This window comes from Andrena cerasifolii, chromosome 6 (genome assembly GCF_050908995.1).
Source record: "Andrena cerasifolii isolate SP2316 chromosome 6, iyAndCera1_principal, whole genome shotgun sequence".
NCBI classification, from domain to species: Eukaryota; Metazoa; Arthropoda; class Insecta; order Hymenoptera; family Andrenidae; genus Andrena; species Andrena cerasifolii.
The window spans coordinates 14,481,204-14,494,271 of NC_135123.1; the positions used below are offsets into that span (position 1 = coordinate 14,481,204).

The 13,068-nt window shown below is 45.7% G+C and overlaps 1 protein-coding gene across 1 annotated transcript in view; it reads left to right on the forward strand.

Annotated features, from left to right (window-relative positions):
* The first annotated feature begins 3,227 nt into the window (after window positions 1-3,227).
* LOC143370318 (UNC93-like protein) overlaps window positions 3,228-13,068 on the forward strand; it is a 45,489-nt gene continuing 35,648 nt past the window's right edge. The window contains exon 1 of the mRNA XM_076815287.1: window positions 3,228-3,837. The gene's annotated coding sequence lies outside the window, so the exon portion shown is untranslated. The remainder of the gene's footprint in view (window positions 3,838-13,068) is intronic.

Genomic DNA, 13,068 nt, shown 5'->3' on the forward strand with positions numbered 1-13,068 from the left:
ACAATATTTAAATTTAAACGATAGATCCCAGCGTCCAAATAGTGGAAACATTCAGCCCGTTTCTCGAGCGTTCCTTTATTCCACAGTGGATACATCGGCCGTGTAAATGTCTTTGGGGCCTGAATAATCTGTCGAACGGATCGATTCGGCGGTGCATCCAGAATATTAACCCAACTTAGGTATTTGTCGTTCACACCGGCGTTGCGTAAATTGTATTGATGTCATAATCCACGGATCGACCCACAAAGCCATGGCCTACTTGGTTAAATTTCAGGCAAATTTCTATTCCGGACGACAAAATATGACCCATCGATGGATCGAATAATAAACCAGACTTTTGCGACATCGACGCCCATCCCCGGGCTCCCAATCGATCCTCCCGCGCGCATCCACCCCTATCGAGGCTAGTACACGAAGAAGATCAGTGGCTTTTAAATTCCGACCTCGACGACCCTTGCGCACACCCGCCGGAGTTGCGGCCGGCTTCGAGGGGTCCCTAATTTTATATCACAAGTGCTGCTGTGGGACGAGCGCTCTAGAGTGATCGCCGATACGTTCTGCTGACGATTGTGCAATGGAAAATTACTGATGGCATCCGAGGGTCCGTCAGGGATACTCCAAGGATTAACTTTACATACGGGCGTTTAGATTTTATTATGCGCACCAGGACAACATCCTTATTGCATCATTGAACGAAAAGCATACGTCCGCGGATCGTTCGCAATCGCTTTTCCACCGGCCGTGGCCGACGACGAATCGGAGGAGGAAAATTCGTCGGCTCGCGGGGGAAAATAAGGCAAGGTCGCTCGCCGAGAAAGTTGCCCCGTAACAAGATTTTCCAGGTCAGAAACCATAAAATCCGGCCGATGATTCCTCGGGGATGGACGATGCGGGATTCCAAAGGATCGCGAACAGATCGACCGATAAGAAGCGAGTCATACTAACGAGCACACGCGCAGACGCTGCCGATAATAATCATGCGAGCCGCCTTAAACGCAATAGTACCGCTCTGACGTGGGCCGCGGCTGTTTCAGCGAAGCTTTAACTCCGGAATCGGTTAATGACGCGCAACTACTCCCCTGTCTGAACAAAGCCTCGCGGGAGATGGAAGAGTGATGTTTATATTCGGGACAAAATCAATTGGCCGTTCAAGGACAATTTCTCGAATTGCGTCAGCGAGCGACGTCAGGCTTTTACGCCATCAGGGATCGAAGGAGAGTTTCGAACGGCAACGAAAACACCATGATTCGACCAAAACAGCCGGCGTTTTAATAACGAGCCTCATAGCGCTACTGCACGCCCATGTTAATGAAGGACGCGACCCTTCATTATTTACGCGTGCACAATCATTACGGAACCTATGATCGGTACGATGATTAACGGCGGGATAGCCCTATCAAATTTAAAAAGCGTCTCTGCACGAGTCCACGACCCTTCGCCACCCAGTGCCATTAACATTCCCGGGGCGAACAATCGCGCGAAGCGAATCGAGGTGCCTATACCTGGTTCCTCTTCTGTACCTGATCGAACAGAAACTCCTATCCGCCAGCCAGTTACTTAGACCGTCGCCCGGCGGGAGCTTAGGGAGCGGCAGTCAACTAGGACGGCGCACAGAGCCCCGTCCCGGGAGCTACAGGGTCATCCGTTAAAACTGCAACCTAAGCGCGCGCGAACAGACGAAAATGGCAACACCGCCTCACGGACGCATTCCACTACAATGACATGTATAGACGGAGCGTAAGCTGAGGGGGGTGTGAGATTCGCGGTAAGGGGAGCGATACAGGCAAATCGGATAACGGAGTGGGTATGCATGCCGAATGCTTCCGAAGCTAACCCGACATGCCTGTATCTGACCCCTGCCTTTCCCCTCCAAGCCTACCGTTCCCCTCGCCGATAGTCCCAGCTTCTGCTCCGTCTATACATGTCTATGTTCCACTACAACCATTCACCGGCCCGGCGTTCGGAGGGTTGCCAGCGACCGCTGGACAGCAGTGATGCCCGAGCTTCGAAATTTTTAGGATGGTCTCTTTCAAATTAACGTCGCAGAGAGCTATTTGAAATTTCCCGGCCCGGGCTGAAGAATTTGGGGCCTTTTTCGTATTACTGTTGAACTATAAAAGATATCGGAATGCAATTTGCGCCAAAAAATGAGGAAAATTTATTCCCTCTTAATGATGGGCAATTTAAAATATTTTACGTTTACTTAATTTTTCTTTTATCAATTTTTTAACCATGATTGTTGTGAAAAGCTTTTGCAAACCGTTTATTTGATACTGTATTTAATGCTCTTTTTAAAATTCATGATGCTGATAAACAATAGGCTAGTTGTTTCTGTATCATTACTTTCATAAATTGAGAAATTAAATTTTTATTCAATCATGCGTTAGTTCTGAAAACCTCACAATCTATTGTTCTGGTTTTCTTTTTTTATAATTGTATCCATAACGCAGTGCATGCATAGATCGGACATAACGGGTAACTAATAGGCCGTGTGTTTGATTGTAGCGGTGTTTGAATTTTTTTCTACAATCTTTGTGTTTGAATGTATTAACCTTTTAGCTACTCAGCGCCACGCCTATACTAGCTTTCGTTAATGTCATTCTTTGGAACGATGCGCCATTATTGTGGCTTTTACACGCAGGTGGCGAAAAATCTCTCCGCACAAGGGTATAGCGCCGCGGTCAACCCTGCCGTAGCTAAATTATTTTAACCCAAGACGGGTTCAAAACCACTCGACATTGTTTGCAAACCTCATTACAGTGATTTGGGGCGCGAGTGGTAAACCGATCGTAAAAGCGGACCGCGCGGCTCGCTTACCTGGGCCAGGAAATTTCCAACGGCTCTTTGCGATGGTTAATCTGAAAGAGACCATCCTAAAATTTCCGAAGCCCGGGTATCACCGCTGTCCAGCGGTCGCTGGCAGCCCTCCGAACGCCGGGCCGGTTGCACGGTGCAGTGGATTCCGTCCGTGAGGCGGTGTTGCCATTCTCGTCTGTTCGCGCGCGCGCAGGTTGCAGTTTTAACGGATGACCCTGTATTTAGGGAAACCGTTTATGGGGCCGATCTCGGCTCGCGCTAATTCCTTTGGCGAACGCGCGATACAAAGTCGCGAGACACACGCACGTGCGTGGCCGATTGTTAGGCGGGTTGGCGCGGCGCGGTTGGAGGCGAGGCGAGGCGAGGCTGGCAATACAGAGAAGCCACCGGTCAGAAGGAACAAAAGGAGCAGAAGGAGAACAGGAGGAACAGAAGTCAGGCTCGTCGCGCGAAGGTAGAACGCGCGCGTGTACTCGTGCACTTGCTGTGTACCGTGTATCGAGAGACAGAGAAAACAACGAGCACGGCTGACTCGAGCCTGAGAGAAGTTGAGTCGGCGAACCGAACCGCTCACCGATTCCAAAGTCCGCCGCCGGCACGCTCAGTTGTCGCCGAACCCCCGAACAGGTCGGATGTAGCTGAACCCTCCACTTCTCCCCGTCATCCTCCCGATAACGATCCACCTCGCCGAACCTCGTCGATGTTCTGTGCTCCATAGCCGTCGCGCTCGTGATCGTCGCGGTGGCATCGCGACGTCCCGCTCAGCTGGTCCCATACGTTCGTTAGGAGGCGACAGATTTCGCCCGCGAGAACTCCCTCCCGGGTCGCGACTGGCCCGTTCCAGGTCGAAGACGGAACCGCTGCCGAGTCTGTTGTTCCACCGTGCGGCAACGGCAGAGCAGCCACGGGGAATACGAGCGTCCAGCAGCAAGAGCCATCGAAAGGATTCGGAAGCGAGCGGAGCGGAACGGAGGACGGGGATCTTCAACCTTGGCAGATAGGCATCGGGATCGCTAAGACGTGAGTCTCGTATCATAAGTGCCGTTTCCATTGATTCCTGGATTTGGGTCAGCACGCAGAAACGCCGCCTCGGCTGCCGAGCCGCAGCGAGCTTTTCTATGCGGTACCATTGTTCCCGAGCGTTCCCCGTGTCGTTCGCCGAACATATCGCTCGGCACACGTAACGCGGCTACATATGCGCCACGCTTATTTAATATTTATCGCCGTCGACCTCATTCACTTCGGGCTGTCGGTATTCCGTCGGTGTAAAAACATCGACGCGTGAAATCGGGCAAACGTACGCAGCCACGACTCCGCCGCGGAGCGCGTGCACCGGAGGCTCGTCCGTGAAATCGGTCCGCACGCGCTCTCCTCCCTGCGAATTTAAAGGCCCACGGGGTGTGATTAGCGGAGGCGCCGGGGCCTTGCCTCGCATTCCCGTCCTGCCGGAGACTTTCCAAACGGGGAACGGGTCTCTGGTAGTTCGCGCGCGTCCACGCGTTTCCATGATTTTTAATGTTCCCCGGTGTCTCTTCGTCTCCTTCCTCGAACGAACGTTCACTCCAACCAACGAGCACGTCTCGAATACCACGCGGCGCTCAAGTGTCCCCTGCGAAAAGGCCGTTGCTACCGCGAGGATTATACGCGCGGCTCGATCACGGATTACCGAATTCGACGCGAATAACGGTAACTCGATACCGAGCGGCGCGGTGTCCCATTACAGGTGCCGGGTGGTTTTCATTGAAAATTTATCATCGCCTATCCTGCCGTCTGTGCCTCGCGGCAGATCAGCGGGGCCGCGCGAGTAGGCGGCGTCGTTGCCCGCCGCGGATACGAATATTCGAGAACTAACGGCGAGATAACCCGAGAGCCATCGCGACGGGCACTTTTCGAAACGGCACGCGAGCTCGCGAATGGCGTTGTTAACGAGCGGCTTCGCCGAGCGGTCGCTGTGTCACGTGCCGCTTGGGAAGAGGAATTCGGTGAGGTACAGATACGATACCGAATTTCCTGGTTTGCGGATGTATTCGGTGGTAAATTTCGCGGACGACTTTCGATGGCAGATTCGGTTGATCGAAGCGCGAAGTTGGTGAAGTATTTTGGAAACGCATCGGTGCAGAACGTAGTTGCGCGACGGAGAGGGGGTTGATGAAGCGAGAAATCGCGAGCGCGAGTGAAGACAATGACTGAATGGCCGAACGCGAGCGGTACTAAATGTATTTTATGGCTACGAGTGGCTTGCAAGGAAACGAAGATTGGCTAAAAGTCGACGGCGTGTTCGATGCGCGGCGCGCGGACTTCGAGAGCGCTCGGTTAATGAGGAATAAAATTGAGGACCTTGCAGCGAGCGGGGTGCAGCTCCTTTTTTGACAGTTTTTCCCTTATGAAGTGTAGTATATGTAAAAAAAATCTAAATGGGCGATTTATTGAAAATAAATAAAAATAGAAATTTTAAGGGCGGGTTCTCGTCTAACAGCTCCAGAAGTACCTGAGATTTAAGAATTTTTTTTGAAAAAACTGTTGGTCGTATTGGATTAAACTCTTTTGAGATATAAGCAGGCATCTTTAAATTTGCAGGAAATATTTTTTTTTGTATGTCGATCGTTCTTATTATTTATTAATTGCTGGGGAATCTTGTCCACCTCTTCGATGATGTAACTCCTGTTAGAGGAATGTGTAGCACCTATCACAGTCATCCGATTGCAAAAATAATAGAAGTTTCTTAAAGTTAAATAGTTTACGCTGGGATTGATCCGCTTTAAAGAAAAAACATGAAAAATTGAAAATGTTATAGCGTTTGAAAGGAAAAGTCAGTTTTTTCCTTAGACAAATTTTTCATGTTATTCTTTATATCGATGAAAAAGTGTTGTAAATAAAAACTAAAATTAAAATTTTAGGTCCAGTCTTAGCGTAAATTAATTAACTTTGAGAAAATTGTCTTCTTGCAATCGGATGACTGTGACAGGTGCTACACCTGGCGCCAACGTCGTCGAAAAGGTTAACGCGATTCCACAATAGTTAATAAATAATAAGAAGGATCGACATAAAAAAATTCTACAAGTTTAAGGATGCCTTCTGATATCCCAAAAGAGTTTAATGCAATATTAACAATAGTTGTTTAAAAAAAAAATCATAACTTTCAGGGGCTGTTAAACGATAATCCCCCCTTAATATTAATATTAATATTAATATTTATTATAGAATATTTTTTCGCCAGAAATAGAAACAAAAACTTATCAACTCAATAACCACCACTTATTATGTGAAAAAATATATTTTTCAATTAGTATTCTCTTTCCAATGTTAAGTCAAAGTAATAATTTCAAAAACAGTTTTCCTTAATTTACTTCGAGTTGGTAAAGATGGAACTGCACCCCCATCGCTGCGAGGTCCCCAATTGAGGTTTCAAGCGAAGCGTAGGATGATACGGATCGCAGATTCGAAGCTCCTTAAAGAACGTAGATATATTTCTCGGTGTACTACTGTCCAAACACGTTTCCTTCGTTGAATAGTCGCTTAGTTCACTGGAGAGGGTTTAATCAACAATGTTATCCCGTATCTATCGATGTTTCTTACATTTGATCCCTCTAACGTAACTTCATCCAGGCATTACGTTTGCCCCGCAACAGAACCGCGTTCTCTTTCCTACGCTTCGTATCACGACCGAAAGAAGTCGTACGCCGAAGTCGTTACATTCAACTCGGCGGAGCGAAAACTAACACGTGCTTTGGAAACCGCATTAAGAAATGGTTACTCAACGATTACTCGACGTTTCGCTCTTTATACCTAGATCCTGCACTATGATCGATGATCGCTCCTTTCGCGTAATACACCCCCGCCGCATCGCGCGCCTGACAGAACCCATAACTGCTTCGAAATGACGAAGAACGGTGGAATGTAAACGAGCAGCGTTATTGTCCTGCTTCTCTAATGTCCACCTCAGCTGAGCTATCCCCCAAAGAATTATATTCCACCGAGAAAATTCCTTGGAGACATCAATTCCAATATCTAGGAGAGTATTATAGGTGTCCGCCTCCGATCATTTTGATTTTTGGATATGTTATAGAGGACCGAAAAATAAGAAATACGTGTTTTTTTATTCTTCCCCGTTTTCATATTTGGAGGGGTGAAAACTGCGTTCAAAGTTAGGGTTGGAAAATCATTTTTGTGGAATATCTCGAGAACTATCAGAGATAGGGGAATAGTGTCAATGGACGAATTTTGTGTCTCTGAATGCGAAATACGACTGACTCGCCAGATTTTCAAAAATCCACAAAAATGATTTTTCAACCCTAACTTTGAACGCAGCTTTCACCCCCCTAAATATGAAAACGGGGAGAAATAAAAAAACACGTATTTCTTATTTCTCGGTCCTCTATAACATATCCAAAAATCAAAATGATCGGAGGCGGACGCCTAAAATACTCTCCTGGTGAGAAGCGTAATCCCGTGGAATTTAATGACAACTCGGTCGATACTTCCGTCTAATCAAACACAGGCAAGTAGACTCGACGCCTCTGTTTATTAACAATTCCCCCTGGCCGGCGATTTGTCAATGTACTTACGGCCATGTGCTTAATTGTTTGCACAGTTGAGGAAACAAGGAAGAAGCTCCTCGGCAGCGGAGCAGTGCCCCTAATCTCTAGCGAAAATATTCCTCCGATGGAGGGCGATCCGTGAAGTACACGCTAGGCGTGATTCGTGTTTGTTCGGATTACTCACGCTGCGCCATTTACGATAGGCATTCGCCAAGCGGTTTGTCAAACACGACGAGCCTCGGAAAAATTTCCATTCCCGTGCATATTCTTTAGGAGTGATTTGTGGCGGTCTTACGCTCCGGGGAAAGAGAAGTGATTAGGAAGTTTGACAGAGGAATTACGGCTCGTAGAATTCAGACGTAAAGACTCCATATAAAAGGTGGTACGATTGGAGACTAATTGTTTCCAGATAGCGGTGTCAAGGCTCTTCCTCCTGTCAATACTTGGCGATCCGTGGTTGCGTCAAAACACTCGAAGGGGATAAATCAACGGCGCGAAACTGGGAAGAAAGCTTGCATGGACAATGATGCTTGGCTTTTATTTTACATTCGTTTATGACGCTTCGGGGGGAACCCATTTGCCGCGTTATTCCCTGCTGCTCTCGGCGAGGTCAAGAATTAAGGTGCAAATCAAATTCACGGCGAGACAAAAATTTCGTGTTAGGGTAGACTTTAAGGCATGGTACCAATTTTGGCCACTTCTTAAAAAATAGAACCTTAAGTGGTTATGCCTAGTCAGCTTTCGAAAAAGAACGCGATTTTCGGGAATTTTTTGTGGAATATCTACTGTATATTTTTTTACAACTATTCGCTTATTTTAAAAGTACATATACGTAGCAACTCTCAGTAATTTTGTTGTAGAAAAATATTAAGAAATGAACGAATAACAGCCATTCTCGCGGAAGCTGTTTTGATAAAAGCGCTGTGCGGTGAGCAAGTTTTCTCCGAGCCGGATCGGCTAAAATTAAAAATTCAAAAACATTCTGTTAATATATCGTTGAATTCAGTAGATGAACGAAGGTTTTCACAAAAAGTTGGTTTTTTGACAAAATGGCGGCCGTTTGACGCAAAACCACGCTTTTCCGATGACTGAATTGTTCGTTTTTCGTTAATTAAAAATACAGTTTTTGTTAAAATAAAAAATCCTTCGTTCATCTACTAGTCTTTGGTATATAAAAGAAGTCTGCAAAAGTTTAGGCCAATCGATACAGTGGTTTCCGAAATATCTTGCTCACCGATATCAACACAGCTTTCGCGAGAATGGCTGTTATTCGATCATTTTTTAATGTTTTTTTCTATAACAAAATTACAAGAGAGTTGCTGCATATATGTACTTCTAAAATAAGCGAATAGTTGTAATAAAATATACAGTAAATATTCCACAAAAAATTCTTGAAAATCGCGTTGTTTTTCCATAGCTGACTAGGCATAACCCCTTAACCCTGCGCCTCGTTGCCCGACCAAAGACCGCAGGCACTAACAACACGAGCGCGGGTAAAAGTAAAACGCACCAGGGACCATTCAAACGGATTTACGACCGAAGCATAAAAAAGCCATTTTATACGCGCGAGTCACCTAACGAGGGAACATCCCGAACTCAGAAATTCAGAAAATTCTGAAACTCTGTGAATATGTTGGGAATTTCCTCCTGATTTCAACGCAATTTTTGTTCGCTGCCCAAATTCGTTCTAAGCGGGTGTAATGGAGCCCTGAAAATCCGGTTATTTTCCGATTCTGTATAATAACTCGTGAACTGCAAAATAATTTTTTCACCAAATGATAGATCTAATTAAAAGAAGTAACTTTTGTCTTGAAACTTTTTTTCTATCTCTTACAGTTTGCGAGTTATAACACAAAATCGGAAAATAGCTGAATTTTCAGGGGTTAATTTCACCCGCTTCTAGTGAATTTGGGTAGCAAACAAAAAATGCGTTGTAATCAGGTGAAAATACCCTACATATGCACAAAGTTTCAAAATTTTTTGAGCTTTCAGGTTCGGGATCTTCCCTTGTAAGACGATCTCGTTAAAAGGTAACATCGATCTAGCCGTACACCTATTGCGTTTCTCAGCGACAGACTCGCGCTTAAAATCGCCTGAAAACGAGGAATATCCCGGGAGGGGAAAAGCAGCTTGCTATCTCAGCATCATAATGAAACGAAGAACAATGAAAAGAAGACGAGTCCCACAAAAGTTACCTCCTTCGACAAAGTACCTACAGTGACTCGCATTAATATTCTTTTTAATAACTTTTAATAACTTTTTTAGAACTGGTCCAAACAACTTGAGTTTTGTTGAGAAGCTAGAAGGATTAGTTTGCTAACTGACGCGTTTCGTCGTTTTGAAAAAAAAAATGTATTTGGTTGGAATAGCGAAAAGAATAGTAAAGGTCGATTTTTAAACTTTTCTTTGCGAGCTTGTAATGAAAATTCAAACAAACCCGTTTGTAGATTGCAGTAAGTTGTATAAGTGCCCAAAATTTCATCAAAATCAGAATCGCGAAAATTCCCGAAATCAGCGATTCTCGACCTTATTCTGCGATCTTTAAACGTTTGTAGCTCGGAGCAACGTTAACCGATTTTGATGAAATTTTAGGCACGTATACAACTTACTGCAATCTAGAAACGTTTTTTTTTTAAATTTTCATTACAAGCTCACAAAAAAAAAGTTTAAAAATCGACCTTTACTATTCTTTTCGCTATTCCAACCAAATAAATTTTTTTCAAAACGACGAAACGCGTCAGTTAGCAAACTAATCCTTCTATCTTCTCAAAAAAAAAACTCAAGTTGTTTGGCCCAATTCTAAAAAAGTTATGCGATTTTAAAAAGCGTCCGAATATTAATGCGAGCCACTGTATCAAAGCACCCGTTATCAACGAATGTGTGCGCCTCGTAAGCAAGCGATGCTCATAGTCGCGTGGAGCGACCGGGACAGCGGATTTTCGTGAAATTCCTGAAAACCTCGCGCCAGTCCAAGTGTCGCCCCGTCGACCGTAGCGATCTTAGCCGACCGCGTCTGTTGCGCAACAGATTCGCCGAAGCTCGCGGCCCGAGCACGAGCGAAGAATAGGACGAGCGGGGCGCCGCGGAGGGCGCGTCTCGTTTGTTGCCGGCAAAAAAGGTGTCGAAGTTCCTAAAATGCCTGAGCACGGGCGTATGTAAATCATCCACGCGCCGGTCTCCCCTCGGCCGAGATCCACGCGGTCCTCGGGCTTTTTGCGGCGGGGCGTCTCGTCGAAAGACGATCGCCTCGTTACGAGAGACCGTAACTCCAAGGCCTGGGTACAGAGTAAAGGCTGCATAGTGGACGACCACGGCGGCACGCTTGCGCCTTGGAGCATTTCGTTGTGAAACGATTGAAGCATTTACGAGCCGATCGTTCCGAAGACTTTCTAATCCGCCGTATAATACATACAGGGTGTCCAGGGCAAGGTGCGCCCGCGTGCTGCCAGTGACAGACTCTTGAACGGAAACTTACGCTGGCCCGTAACGATTTCCACGACCGTTGGCCCTCCACCGTCACCGGCCACTGTTTTCGGCTGCCGAACGCTTCGCCCGGCGCCGCCGCATTCTCGCGCCGTACCACCGCGCTAGACGGGTTGCTGGAAAGCATTGAAAGTGTCGCCGGAGAGCCAACGTTCGCTCCGAACACAGACGAAGCTCGGAGTTCACTTTCTACCGCTTTGCAGGGGAATGTTTCCAGCAGAAGCGACCGCTGGGAAAGATTTCATTCATTCAATGTGGAGTATAAAGTTTAGAGCGTTAAGGGGCTAACGTTCCAATGCAGCACGCGCCACGGCTACCTTTATAACGCACCGTGATATCGAATACCACCAGGCGGAATGTCGGCCAAGACAGGGACCTGTTCCCGCGGTGAAACGTTTATTTCGGTGTGTCTACTCGATTGAGGGATTCAACGGTGGTTTTGGAGGGAACAGCTGTAATTGAATGGTACCGAGAGCGAAGGGGGAGATTGAAAGTAGCCCCGGGGAACCGTGGATCCTGGATTCAGAGTGGAACGAGGCGTGGACTTATCCAAGCGACGAACCAACGATCTTAGATGCCGAAGACGCCTCGTTTACGGATTTTTTTTAATGACTTCGACACGTTTTATCACGTGGCGATTGGGCTCGCTCCGGCTGTAAACTGTGCTGCCTGGACGCAACAACAACAGAACGCAGTTCCAAAGCGGTTGCATCATTCGGGTCAGCTTTATCCGTATTTACAATGGTGCATACGGGTGACCACGTACCGTTGCGAAACAGAGGCGGAAATTTTCGAGAAACAGCGCGTCCGCCGGGTGGAAAGCTGTCGCCTTGGGGATATCAGTGCGTTCGTGACTTTACACGGCCATTTCTCGGATCGAGCCTCGGCGAAATATGCGTTCTATTAACGATTCAGATAATGGGTACGTACCAACGTGTCGTCGTGTTCGAATAAAGGCGCCAAGGTAACTTTAACGGTGACTTGTATCTTTTTCTTTTTTACGGCGGACGAAACCGAGAGAGGAGCGTATGTAGTAGCCTTCGCTGATGGTGCTTGTAGGCTCCGGGCAAGGTGACTCGAAGTACAAGGTCCTGGTGTAACTGTATTTCAAGAAACATAGCTGATAGGTTTTCTCTTTCCATTCCATCCAGTCTCGATGAATTCATACTTTCTTACTCCTCTGTCCGTTCACATTTATAAACTGGCTCTAATAACGTTACACGCATACTTCCAGGGGTGAATTAGAGCTACAGTTAGTAAAACAAGTGTTTGGACGTTTTTGAAAATGGCATCAGTTTTTTAGAATTGGTCCAAACGACGTGAGTTTTTTTTAAGCTAGAAGGATTAGTTTGCTAAGCGACGTGTTTCGTTGTTTTGAAAAAAATACAATTGGTCGAATAGCAAAAGAAAAAATAGTAAAGGTCGTTTTTTAAACTTTTTTTTTGCGAGGGTGTAATGAAAATTCAAACAACCCGTTTGTGGATTGAAGTTAGTTATATGCGTGCCTAAAATTTCATCAAAATCGGTTAATGTTGCTCGGAGCTATGAACGCTTAAAGATCGCAGGATAAGGTCGAAAATTATTTATTAAGTGTCCTCAAATTCTACAACTTTTAAGATTATATATCCCTCCTAAAAAACCTAGGCACCGTTCACTCTTATATGTAGAACATCGTCGTACTTAAATGGGTAAATACAATCCGATAAACCGTATGTGTATGAACGTTAACACCGTATCTAATGTGCTCGGTTTCTTCGACTGCTCATTTCATGCATTTAGAACTAGAGTTATTAATCATACATGTAACTAGCTGTTATTTCGTTTTACATTGGCTTTTATGTGCTTATCTCTGTGTGATTTATTCTGCCACCATGTTGCGTATTATGTATGCAATTTTCTAATCTATGCTTCATTTATCAGTGTATACACTGCTGTATATTGATTTATCAAACGGCTTCCGTTTAAATAAATAAACGAATAAAAAATCGCGAAAATTCCGAAATCAGCGATTTTCGACCTTAAGGTCAGGCTTCGGGCCATACTGACTGTATGGTGCGATCTAGGGGGCGCAAGCAGAGCGGCAAATTTAGAGGAATGAGAAAATTAAAATCAATAAGAAAGTGGTAAAAAAGTAGGTGATACAATTTAGTATCAAGCTCGAATTTAGTTTCGTTACTGCTTTTTTATGAATATTACATTTTTTATAAAACAGAAGGCTTTGTTGTTGAAC